General features: G+C 38.6%; 1 pseudogene; it reads left to right on the top strand.

The window, feature by feature from the left end:
* Positions 1-484: 484 nt before the first annotated feature.
* LOC149317154 (geminin-like) lies at positions 485-12,918 on the top strand (annotated as a pseudogene).
* Positions 12,919-14,155: the final 1,237 nt, after the last annotated feature.

The raw sequence follows: 14,155 nt of genomic DNA, 5'->3' as shown, positions 1-14,155 counted from the left end.
ACAGATAAGGTAATTTAAATAAATGACCTATTTTATAACACAGATCTGTTTTCTGGTCTCGTTATTTCCAGGTTGGTCAGTAAAGATCATATTTGAAAATTCTCACACTTCAGTGGCACATTTCTTGGCTCATAAAGAGAAATATGAAGCGATTAAGAGAGAAAAATCTCATATGTTTAGCAAACAGCAACAAATAATAATAATAATAATAATTTTAATTTATATTTTCCCGCCTCTTCCACTGGATCAAGGTGGGATTACAGCCATAAAACCACATACAATACAATGGTATCTAAAATACATATTATAAACCATAATCAGTTAAAACTTGAATCAACAATACTAATAAAAACATCACTTACAATGTGATGTTACGATCAGAAGTGGCATTTACTCCATTTCTTTACAGAAGGTCGGGTGGGTATGCCCGTCTGAAGAGATCCATCTTTAGTGCCTTCTTGAAGGCATCTAAAGCAGTGATAAGATGGATTTCCTCCGGTAAGTTGTTCCATAATGTGGGGGCCATGGCAGTGAATGTTCTATGGGAAATAATCATCACATCCCTAATAAGTATGGTTCGATCCCACAGGTGGTTTAACCCACTTTAGAGCTGTATAGAAATAGAAATATCCCAGAACGACTAAATGGGGCTTCTCTTTGGGCTACGGCTAATCTAGACTCATTAGAAACAACTCAAAATACTTAGGGTTCTGGTCGTTCTTGAATCTGCCAAACTAGAATTTGTGCACACTTGGGTAGATTGGGTAGCCCTTAATTTAGCTCTACTTTTTTGGCCAAAATTATTTAAAGTAGGTTTTGGAACATATTTTGTTGGTTTTGGAAGACATAGGCTCAAATCCATGGAAACAAAAAAACAGTTTGTTATCATGAATCTGGGTTTTTCTGGCTGTTTCCTTTTAGCTCAAGGATGTTCTAGAGCTACAGTCATTTTAGTGCAGAGGATTAAGGATATACAGATATAATCCCAGATAGCTGGGATTGAAATTTGGCTATCTAATGTTTTTTATGACTCTTTCATTCCTCCATATTTGTCACTTCCAAGGTACCTGGTAGCTTTGTCATATATCTAGATGAAGGCATGGAACAGACTGCCCAAAAAAGGCAGCCTGACGGTGCCTCCTTTTCCACCGGCGGGAAGCTGCTGCAGATAAACTGCTTGGTTTCCCGCTGGCAAAAAAGAACCGGCAAAAAGCGGGTTCTTTTTGTGGTGCACTTCTGACTCCCAAGTGCGCCAATGGCACACTCGTGACATCACAAGTGCACCACAACGTGTGGACACTAAGTGTCCATTGCGTCAAAATGGTGGCGCTCGTGTGTACAGGGTGCCGCCATTTTGATGTACAGAATACGTACTAGGGTTAGGGAGCGTCTTCATGGTGCACGCTCCCTAACCCTAGTACCACCACCGTTATGCCACATTTTGCCCATCTGTAATGGGCCGAAAATAACATTTACTTGGCAAGATGAAATGTTCTCCCTTTGGTAGATTGGATGGGTCACCAAAAGGGAATACCTAAGTAGGACAGAGTATTCAGATGTGATTCTCCATCTGTTAAAGATATTCCTCATGTGCTCCTCATTTGTGCCAACTATAATGATCTTAGGAATAAATATATCCACTCACTGTTAAAATCAATAAAGGGAAGGTCATATCTGTGAAAGTTTGTTTTCTGCTGTCTAATGTTGATAGATATGTATCTTTCAGCACATCTAAGTTTCTTGTCAGTGATTTGCAGCTGTGTAATGCAAGGCTTAAAGGCTGTATAGAAAATTACCCCATGCCTAACTCATAGTCCATGGGAAGAGTTTTAGAATTTTAAATTCTATAATGCTATAATGAATTATTGTCATATTTTAATGGTGTATGATAGAAAATTGCTAAAGTACAATAAAATTCTGTTCTGTTCTGCTCTTATTTGAACCAATCATGGAAGAATAATGATCAACAAAACTAAAAAGAATGACCAGCTAAGAGGTTTTCTCACCTTGATTCTTCACTTGTCCTCTTACTTAAAAGATGAAGGTACATCAGATCAGAAAAAAGAACAAAATCTTGGAAAGAAGAGCCTTGCCTTAAGACTTTTTGACAGTTTGATTTATCCGCTTTATTGGCTCTTATTTGGCAGAGCAGCAGATATTGTTCCTTCTGTTTTTATCATCTGAGCAAAAAGCCAGTTTGGGGGGAAAAAATCTTGGATCATACTTTCAGTCCCTTTCCTTTTTCTAAGTGTCCTTGAAAGTATTGGCCTAATTACAAAATTATTCTATGAATATTTCCAATCTGTTGCTTTGGTTCTCATAGTCTTTAATGCATCTCTGAGGAGATGCTACCAACCAAAGAAGATGGCAGTCTTTACAATAGTATTCTCAGATGTCTTCTCAGTTTATATCACTAATTACAATGCATTGTAATATGTGACTGTAATATATTAACAACTTGTTGGCTCTTCAAATTATACATGTTATGCAATTCACCAGAGTTCTGTAAGCTTTGTCTTATTAATGGTACTCTAAAACAGAATGCACTTTTGGTTACTGTGTGGTAAAAAAGCAAGCCTTCCAACATGGCCCAAACTGGTGAATTGGAGAGGAGGTTATTATTCATACTTAACTATGAAACTTTGCTAGGAAAGTGCAGATATGTAATGATGATTTAAGGAAAATAATTTTCAGCAGATGGTGTCATTTAATGAATAAGTAAATTGTCATAAAGCTAGTAATGAAGCTTGTCATTAGCTTACAAGGTTAAACAATGTTACATTGCCGATTAGCCACTTCTGTGCAGGTAAATCTATTAATTTTTTTTTCTGGCTGAATGTTAGAAGCCACTTTAGAAGTGATGGTTCAGAGACTGAGCAGTGATCTGCATAACCCTTTCAGGGCTTCTTTAAAAATCCATATTGTTCAAATCTGACAAAAGTTGCAGGTTTTCAAAATTGTATATCTATTTATAGATCAAAACAGACTATAGTTCAAGTTGTCAAAGTATTTCCCCATCATCTTATATTACATATGATATTACACAACATGCTGCACCTAAATGGTTTAGCCCCAGAAAAAGAGGGAGGAAAGTTGCTTCATTAAATTCTATAGGGATCTCCAATATTAATACAAATCATTTGTTTAATTGTTGCAAATATCTCATGCAGTGATATCTGGCATGTGCACAAAAGCCCAAATCTTACTGGTAATTGAACTAAGACAGTAGACCTGTTAAATCAATGGGAGTGACATTCATCACTCAACAACTGATTCAGTAGGTCTACTCCACTCAGGACTACTAAAGTTCAGACTACAGTTTTCACATTTTCATGAACACAAAAGTGTTTTTCACATATAAAATGAATGCCACCTAAAACAGGACCCCATGATTTTCCACACAGACTGTACACAGCACAATTCTATACTTTTACTCAAAAGTAACTTCTAAATATAACTCTGATTTACAGCAGAACTGCATTTTTGCAAACAGAACCATCTTCTGCCAATTAATCTCAAAGATCTGACAACAGAGCAATCTGGTGGCAGACCTGCCCTGGCTGCAGCTAAAATAGTGCAGCAGAAAAGCCAGATGAGAAAGGCTGGGCAAGGCAGGATCTGGGTTATGCCAGATTTCAAACCTCTTCCAGTTTAGGGATACAACCACAATGCCAACACAAGGTAAGGCCCAGGTGAGGGAATCCTTAAAAAAACTTCCAACACTGCTAGGCTGGGAGAGTTTAGATCCAGCAAAGATTCAGCTGGCCTATGTTTGCTCAGCTGGACATGAGGAGTAAATCCTTATTTTGTATATCCTAAGACTCAGGTCTCATCTGCACTGCAGAAATAATGCCGTTTCACACGGCTTTAACTGTCATAGCTCAATGCTATGGAATCCTGGGATTTGTTGTTTGTTGTGGCACAAGTGTCCTCTGACAGAGAAGGCTAAATTTCTCACAAAACTACAAATCCCAGAATTCCATATAACAGTGAGCCATGGCAGTTAAATCAGTGTCAAACTGCATTGTTTCTGCAATGTAGATGAGACCCAAGTCTTGGGATGTAAGGGGAGGGGGTCCTGCTTCAGGTATTTATTTCTTCAGTGCAGATTAAACCTCAGACTCTCTCTGTCTCATCTGACTTATTGGGTGTTTCCATTGCCTTCTGCCTTTGGCCATCTTGGTCAATTAGGATTGCTTTCTAAAAAGGTATAGGATTGCCACCATATTTGCATAGTTTTTAGATAATCTATGCCCATAGCATTTTTCCTATCTTAACAACAGGCAGGTTATTCTGTATATAGCATTTTAAAAGCAGTGTATGTTTGCAAATGTATGTCACTAACTGGAGATGGAAATCATTTGATTAAATGTTGCTTCTAATTCTTTGTTTTTATATTAATCTGTCAAGCTATTTTTCTTCACATTTCAGGTCAGAATTGAAAAAAATTGAAAATCCTATTACCAGAGAACAAAAGTAGCATTGCAAAGAAGAATCTCTGGAATCTTAATTACTTCAGAATTTATTGTATCAAGTGGACCATATTTAACTACATAAAGCTTTTTGTTTTCAATTACAGAATTTCTTTCTTTTATAACAAAGAAATATACTACAGTAGAAAGTCATGTAAAATACTAGCTTGTAAGGCAAAGAAGTATATCTGTACTCCAGATATAAAACTACCTAGGAAGTTTGAAATTCTTGTGCTTGAATCAGATGGAATGATGATACCCCTCATCAGTCTATGATCTTTTTATATGTTTTCCTTGCATCGGAGCAATGATATATTCCCCATAAAATAAGATGACTTCCACAGATTTCTAAGAAGAAGAAATTGCAACTCTTTTCTAAAAAAAAAAAATTAAAAAGCTTTTAATTGTTTTAAAAACTGGACATTTATTACCATTGAGGGGAAAATATTAGACAGCCCGTGATGCAAAAGCAAACAAACAAATGGGATTAAACAGCAGTAGATCAGCATGTGCTTATAGATGTTTGTTTGAAAAATATGACATTCTGATTCTGTAAAATCAAGTTACCCACTTACTAGAATTAATGAGAGAGCATTCATTTATTTGTGTTGAGAAAATATGCAGTTTGGGGCTCAAAGGGAAACTGTGTGAATTTCATAAATAAATATCATTACATTAAAATCTGCTTTTCTTCCCCAGTCCTTTTCCCCACACAGTGGCTTCCTTTATCCATAGTCCTGTCTCAAAACCTAGGGCCCAGGATTCCTAATCCATTGAAAAGAAACGGTGATGTCTTTATTCAGACACTAGGTGGACTGACTCAAGTTAGAGGCACTTTCACAGACAATTAAGCAATGTTCTAAGATCTTCAAACATACCAAAAAGTTCATCATAAGATTGATGTACACTGAACTTCCTGGCAGGGATGTAGCCAAGGGGGGAGGGGTCCGTGGGTTCCGGACCCCCCTTCCATTAGATACAATGAATGGTGTGTGTCACTGCACCAGCGCGCCCAAACCCCATTATAATGGTGGCACTTAGTCTTGACCCCCCTCGTTCCCAAAATCCTGGCTACATCCCTGTTCCTGGTGATTCCTCCCTACATCAAATATTTACCTCTTTTCCTGGAAGACTGATGTTAAATACATGAGGTATGTTGGCAACATGGACAATAATAACATATAACAAGAACCAATTGGCGTTATCATGATGTTTGTGACACCATCATTGCCACCACAGTTGAACCTTCAGACTCCATTGTAGCCTCTGCTATGTCCATCTTTTGCTTCTCTCTCTCTCTCTCTCTCTCTCTCTCTTTCTCTCTCTCTCTCTCATACACACATAAACACATACACACAATCACACATTGCAACAGTATCATGTACAGTGTGCCCTCACCTTACGGAGGGGATCCGTTCCGGACATACACACCCACATAAGGTAAATTCTGCGTAAGATCAACCCCATTCATTTTCATGGGGTGTATCCCTGCGACATGCCATATTTCACCATATTAGGGCTCGCTGTATGCATGACCGCAAGTTCACGTATGGCGAGCCCACATACGGTGAGAGTGTGCTGTACTAGAAAAGTTGATTTCATTTTGCAGCTGTTAGCAAACCATGGGCTGGATCATGAGTACTGAAGAAAGAAAAGCATTTGTCTCTAAGGTTATCCCAATGTTATTATCCTTTAAATACTGAAATAATTATTACTCATGTTGAAAACGAAAACTTACTCAAGGCAAATTATGAAGAATTCAAAATAAATATTTGGCCACATGCATTTAAAATAAGTGGCCCAATATAAATAGATACTTTATTGCATGTGTTTTGGAGTGGTCTTCTTCAAGTTAGTCAAACTAGAAGCTTTTTTTTTTTTTAACAGTGATTGAAGTTGGCTTTGTAATTTTCATTCTGGCTCTACTGCTGTGTGGGAGAAATGTGTACAGCCTTCTAGTAATTCAATGTGAGTAGAACTATTGGACACAATAAAAAAGACTATGAAGTCTAGGAATACTATCAACTTAACTTTCTTAAACAAAAGGTCACTGATGGCTCCTGCATCAGGTGTCACCCAGTGCCAGGGGGGCTTCTGGGAGCAGGACTTCTGAGAATGAGACTTCTGTGTTCTGCGGGAGGGACTTCTGGGGGCAGGAGTTCCACTTTCTGGGGGAGGACTTCTGGGGGGGGGCAGGAATTCAAGGGGGGGGGAACCAAGGCACACTCTCTCAGCTTCAGGCTAGCAATAGCACACACACACGCCGACAAAACATGCCAAGAAAACTTCATGATAGTTTCACCTTAGGGTCACCATCAGTCAGAAATGACTTGAAGGCACCTCACACACAAGTCATGCTCTGTCAGCCTCAAGGGATGGCAAGGACAACCCTCCCCCCTCTGCCCCATCCTCCTAGCTCTGGGAGCCAGTTAAAGGCATGGGAGAAGGAGGAGCAGGTGTGCACCTGCTCCACTCCTTCCCCTGCCCTCCTCTGAGTAAACAGAACAGGAAGGCAGGGGAAGAGAAGTAACAGGTGTGCTCCAGCTCTTCCTCTTCCCCTGCCCTCCCATCCTTTTAACTACCTTCCCAATGACAGTTGAAGGGACAGGAGGGTGGAGGAAGAGAAGGTGCTGGTGCATGTACTGACTCAGAGAGCTCTGCATGCCAGAGATGGCACACATGCCATAGGTTCACCACCACTGCCATAGGCTAACATAATGCATGGCAAGCTGCTTTCAGAAGTGTTTCCAGTATGGCACGAATGCTATTGTATATATAACTCTTTGGGCCAAAGGACCAACTATTTTGAATCATGAAATGTGTGCAAAAGTGTGCTGACTACCAGGTATATGTTTGGGATACTTTATGGTAGAGGAGAAAATTACTAAGATATATTTCTCAAGCTGTATACCAATAATTTATTTTCCACTTTAGAGGTCAAAATAATCAATGTACAAACAATATCTGAAAGCACAATTTCACAGAGTAACTTATGGATATTAATCATATTACAAAATTAAGCTCTTCAAAAGTCTCAATCTGTATCTGAAACAGAATAGAAGTTATTATTTAATCATGTTACTCCCTTACCAAGAAACAGAAAATAGTGATATGGATCCTAATTTATTTGTTTATTTATGGGAAGCTTTCCCATCCTCATTTCCCCTCTGTTCCCTCCCTAAAGTTCTGAGATGGTTGGAACTCTTTCAGAACATTATGGGATGATGCAGGAGATTCCTGCTTTGAACTTAAGTTAACGAAGACCTCAAACAGATGGGCCAAAAGAAGTGTTTTCAGGCCACTATAGGGGCATGGCATTTAGATGACACATGCCCCCAAAGTGTCTGGAAACTATGCTGTGGACATGCTGGGGGTGGGGGGGCTGGATTAAAAAGAAGCTTAAAGAAACCACTCCTTTCAGGAAAGTGCACACTTTCGACCCTACCTATAAATACCTCAATGCTGGTATGAAAGGAACACTCCATTCTAACCCTAGAGTGGGATATAAATGCACCAGTGCCAGTGCGCAATTAAAAAGGACAGAGCCAGCAGTTGGAATGGCAATGAAAACAAAGGAAAATACAACACCTCCAATGGCTATAAGTACAACATACACAAACAAGACAGTCCAATACTGGGCATGGGGTGAAGGAGCCATGTAGTGTGGCATAATTGTGTATTGCCAGTGTTTTACTGGGCACACCTCTGCTTCGATGCCCTGTAGAGGGTTTGTGATGAACCTCTCCTTCACCAAACCTCTTTTACTGCAGTGGGCAGCCCTAGAGGGTATTATACACCCACACCATGTGGTCGTGGCATATGAACGTGGGCCACCTTGGGAGCAGGCAGTGTGGTCAGTAGGCTCTCAGTCCACTCTTCGAAAAAGCAGCTCCAGGCTGCTCTTTCCTGTCTGTCTACTTGACCCCCTAAAGGCCAAAACATATTGCAAAAATAATCCAGTTTGAGACCACTTTAACCATGAGTTAAGAGCTAATTTGTCTTACTCAGCTATTTACTACTTGATTCACTTGATAGAGTACTTGATAGAGTACTCATTCCAATTTACAATTTTACTAAGTACTACTATATATTACTCATTTCTAAGACTGTCAGAGAATAAGCTTTTTCTCATGGTAGTAAGAGAGATGTATTCTTGTTGCTGCAGCATTTGTTATTGTTTAACTCCATCATCAAACCATAGTATATCTTTTACAATTTGATTACTTGAAGCTATTGCCTTATGCATAAAGATGCTCAATAGCCCCATGCTTCCAATTACAAAGAATGAGTAATTACCATTTAAACACATTTTTACAGCTACATTAAACACAGGTCTTAAAAACATCCTTAAATGAAATGCTTGACTTGGAACAATACTAAGATCTTAGAAATTCAGTATTTCAGAGCCATAAATTGTATTTTACAGAATTCTTCTCCCATTCATAGTATATATATATATTATGCCAGGGTGAGCCAAGTGCAGCCTGGATACTGTATGTGGCCCATGGGTCCTCAAAGTCTGTTCCACAAAGCCCATACACCTTCTACAAACAAAAATATTTTCTACCCAGTTTGGAAAGTTTTGGTAGGTTTCTAAGGTATATTTGAGACTTAGAGTGGGTGAGGGTGAAAACTCATCCAGATTGTTTTTTGTTTGTTTTTTTAAATAGAGGCAATCAAGTCTTTGGCATAACAGTGTGGCATGACTTTTGCATGGCAGCGGGAACATGGGGGCAAAAATTTGCTCTAAAATTTCTCCAGAGGACTGAAATTTTTTTGGGGGTGGTGGTGGTGGTGGACCTGAAAAGCAGTTGGAACAGATGAGAGTATGCAAGCAAGAGGTAATAGGTCCAAAACACACTACTGAAATAATCCCGGTTGAAACTGCTTTAGCTGCCCTGGCTCAGTGCTAGGGAATTCTAGGTGCTGCAGTTTTGTGAGACATTTAGCTTTCTCTGCCAGAGAGCTCTGGTGCCCAATAAACCACAGTTTCCAGGATTCCTTAGTAGAAGGAATCTACCAAGGGCAGTTAAAGCGGTCTCAAGATGGATTACTTTTGCTGAGGAGTTTGGACCATAGTTAAGTCCAAAGAATGAGAAAAATGTAACATTCTTCGTCAGTTGTGTCATGAAAATTCTGTAAATAATTGTTTCTTAAAATTGTAAATAATTGTTTCTTAAAATTAGCATCAGTGTGAGCAGAAGCTGAGAAGTCTAGCTGACTAGCTATTATGAAACAGAAACTATGTCTTGTCTGAATTTGCCAGACTTTGTTTGTATTACTTTGTGGTTCTTACTCATTTTTTTCTGTCATGAATCCTCTTACAAAGTTCTAGTTAGTGATAACATGCCTTTTCTTAATGTAACCACGTTGTCACTCTTTTCATTGTGTTTAATAACCTTGCCACACTGCAGACTGCAACTGATAATGTTAAGACTGGTAATAATGGTCTGTTGAATGGGAAGAAAGTGCTGAGGGTGCTTTAGTAAACTCAGATATCCATTTTCAAATATATATTAGACTTATTTCTCCTTCTTTGACCTCATTACTAATGAGGTGAACCTTTCAGATTTTTAATTCCTACACTTTAACAATCTTTGCAATTAAATTCTTTAAAAAAATTTACATCTAGTTTGTGCCATTGCACCAGGTGGGCTGAGAAATGTCTGAAATTGCCTTTGTTTTATGCAGTAAGCTGTCTTTTTAGCCACTGCAAAATGACATACTTAATGGGAATCCAGTGCACTTCGCAATCAAGTGTACCAGAAAGCTGATCCCACCCCTTCCAAATCCACTCATTGGATTTGCTGCTGTACAAGGAAGAACACATGAAATATTCAAAATTCCAGTGAACTCCCTGGAATTCCAGCATGCATATACCATATTGCTAAGAATCAGCTGTGTTTATTTTACTGTTCTCCCCTGCACATATTCTCGTATTGTTGGTGGGAAACTGGATAGTCAGAACAACAGCAGCATTTGCCACTCTCAGACGGTTTCTACATCAAGATGTAGCATCATTCAACAAAAATGAAGGACAAATGGACAGGTCACCGTGGCCCTACATGACCTGGGAGTCAGAAACTTGTTTATAGGGAACTGTCTAGGGAATAAGGACAAAGAGGCTGACCTCTGGGCTCAGCTCATGTTTGCAAATGGTAACTAAGTGCATGGGAAGGAATACCTACAGTCTGTGACTAGCAGTCAAAGATAGTGGGGACTCCTTTTCCAGCTAATTGGGGAAGGACTGAGATAGGAAAAGGGACTCTTGTAGAGTATTGGATTGAGAACCTTAAGGGGCTGGATTAGGCCATTGGGTCAGAGATTCTTCTCCAAATAGCCCCACCTTCAGAGATCAGTTGGATATCTATTGGCAACATTATCTCATGTTTCCTGGCATGAGCCAATTGCCTTCCCCTTCCAAGCTTTGGAAAACTTTTAGTTGAATAATACTTTTAGTTTTATTCCTCTGCTGCAATTATATATTTTACAGCTTCTCCTATTTTGTTGTTGCTGATTTGATTGCTTTGTTTTTAATTGCATTTTATATTTCATATTTTGCTAGCCCCATGGGTGCAACTATTTTTCCCAAATAAATAATAGCCTGACTCTGAATGAAGCATTAAGCACTTTCAAAAATGTTAATATTCAAATGGTGAAAATGTAAGAAAGAAATGCCCCACCCCCCAGATTTATCTTTAATGTATTTCCTGTTTAAATCAATGATAAGCTACAAAAATAGCCAATGGCTAAGTTGTGGGGGGGGGGGTTGATAAGAAAAAGCTAAAATAGTCTTCTAAACAACACATTATTCCAAGATACATGTCCTTTTGCTTTTGATGCAATTAGTTTTTTGGCCCAGCATTATAAGCATGCTGTTATAAAAACAACCTGACCAGTTTGCTGTGAAATCATATTTATCTGCCAACAAGAGCTTTTCTTTTGGAACTGTCAGCACCATTTGTTGTATAAATGCTGAACTGAAGCTCGGGCTAAAAGAGTAAACAATTCTAACAACTTATTTTTTTAACACTATGAAAAAATAAGGAGGCTGAATTACCCAAACACTCCACTGATGCCAAAAATCCCAATTCAGTGTGCATAGCACTTATGACTTGCAAAGCATTTGTGTAGTATATCCCTGCAGCTAACTGAAAAAGTTGACAGATTACTAATTCCTGTGGCCTGATTCTGTAAAACTCCACAGAGAGATAGTACAAAGATATGATACAGTTCTTTGCACTTGCATGACTAGAGAGACCAATTCTCTTAAAATGTTCTTCAGTGGGAGACACTCAAGACATGAGACTGAAATCAACTTCATATTAGTGGAGACCTGTAAGAGGTTTCTTTTCCTCCCCACTTCCCTCTGCCCTTCTCCACCGCACAAGTCATTAAAACCAGTTCTAGAGAGTTTTCTCAATTTCTGTTGGCCAAGAAGGGGGTGGAGGAGATAGGATATTGCCTTCCTTCTGTTCCAGCAGTAGACCAATAGAAGCAACTCACTGAATACTGGCTATAGAAAAGAAAGAAGGTGGTTCCTATTCAGGCTGTTTCCTCCAACTACCACTCATTGGATGCAGACATCCTGCTTGTGAGTCAGAGATGAAGGAGAAATTTATTCACATTTATGAATCAAATATGAATTAAAATTCTGCTATCCTTCAAAATTTACACTTCTCTGAATTTTCCAGTGAAATTCTCCAATTATTTTTGTTTCTGTTGTTGTTTTGAATATATATATGCATATTTTAGAGGAAAATATATTAGAGGAAAATGCATACTAAAGTATACCGATTAGTATAGACAGCTGCATTATATTGGTTCACACAAGTGTGCAGGATTAATATCTGAGGGACCCATTTTGTTGGAGGGCAATTTGCAGCTTCTGAGAGAAGACACTAATTCAGTGTTTGCTTTCCCTTCTTCTTTATTTTTTGGCTTGGATTCATCCTGAAAGCAAATAAATATATTCCATGTTGAAGCACAGGTTGGATGCTGAGAAGCCCATTGTTACAAAACCTTCAACAAGTAATACAAATGACACATTGCAGAGACAGGCCCTGAAGATGATACAACCATCTATTGCAACTTGTCTTATTGGCCCAACAAATGAGCAGGCCAAACCATCAATCAGAGGAATTTTGGAGTGATCAGCCTACCGCAAAGGCTTCCAAACTTGAAGCTGCTGTTCAAACAGACTGCAAAAACACTAGAGGAGTTGTCCAAGGTTCTGATCTGACAACAAAAGGCAATCCTTCATTTTGTGTTGGCTGAGGAGAGCAGGAAAACTCTGTCTGAGGCATTCTGAGCAAATGAAAAGCTGCATAAAGAAACAGATTTAAAAGAAGGTGAAATTGTTTCTCTGAAAGAAGAGAACAAAGACTTTGCAGCCCTGGTGAGCCATGTACAATATAAGAAAAATATGACTGGGCAATTTAACTAGATAAAACACATGGAAATTTAGACCTGGAGGAAGCATAGGAAGAAAGTGGCCTGCAGAGAAGGATTTAGAAGATGGAATTAAAGGGGCAACATTTGCAACTTTCTGATGATTCTATACAGCATTATACAGATCTGCCTACAAACAGAATAATTTTGATAATCTAAAGAGTAAAATGAAATCCCAAGGTCATGTTTTGGAGTATGAAGAGAGAGAAATTCTCTTAAAACCAAATATTCACTTGAAATTCATAATGTGAGTCCTGACTAATAATGTATAGCATTACAAGTTAATATTCTATCCAAAGTGCTGGACTACATCTGGCATCTTGCTTAAATGGAAATATTATATATGAAGCAAGAAGCTGGGTAAACCCAGGTAGAGCCAGCCAATCACAGCTCATGCTGTGAATACTGGAGGCGAGTGTTCAGAGTGGTGAGATAGCTTATGTCATTGCTACTATTGACAGGCTTCATCCATTCTGATTGAACTCAGATGAGAAGAAAGTGCTTTAGTTTGGAGTGCACTTTTCCCCTACTGATGTATCAATCCCCCCCCCCCCCCAAACCAAATAGATATCTTCTTCAATACCATGTTCATAATTTGCTGGTTGGGATCACTGGGAAATGTCTTGTGCTTAGCCAGACCATTGTTCCATCTAGATTAGTATTATCTACTATCTACTGACTGCCAGCAATACTCTAGAGTTTTAAGAGAAAAGTCATTTCCACCTCACCTGGAAATGGCATGGACTGGATTTGGGACCATTTCCATCCCAAACATGTGGTTTTCTACTCCCACTCCCCCAGCCAACATAACATTTATTCAGATTCACTCAAACTATTAGATTTTTGAAATTCACTTAAACTAGAACAAACTGGTATAGCAGCACCAGTTAAATGCTCCAAAGTAGACTTCAAACAAAACTGTTGCATCATGCAGATAAATTAAAAAGAAGGATGATAAGACTAAACAGTCCATCCTTCAGGATTTGGAAAGAGTGCTTTCATTATTCATTCTATTTTTTTTTTCAGTTTACTATTATCTGGCCATACCATTTATTTATTATTTAATTTGTATGCCACTTTCTCCCAGGATGGACCAAGGTGGGTCACAGATAAAACATTTTTAAAATCTCAATGTAAGTCTAAACAACTAAAGTCATCTAAAACAATATAAAATCACATAATAATTATATGAGAAGAAAAATCACTAGCAATTTCATGAGAAGATGACTTAC

Source organism: Sceloporus occidentalis, unplaced genomic scaffold (assembly GCF_023333645.1).
Source record: "Sceloporus occidentalis isolate IW3139 unplaced genomic scaffold, rSceOcc1.0.p SCAF_3, whole genome shotgun sequence".
Lineage (NCBI taxonomy): Eukaryota > Metazoa > Chordata > Lepidosauria > Squamata > Phrynosomatidae > Sceloporus > Sceloporus occidentalis.
This window is presented reverse-complemented; position numbering and strand designations above follow the sequence as displayed.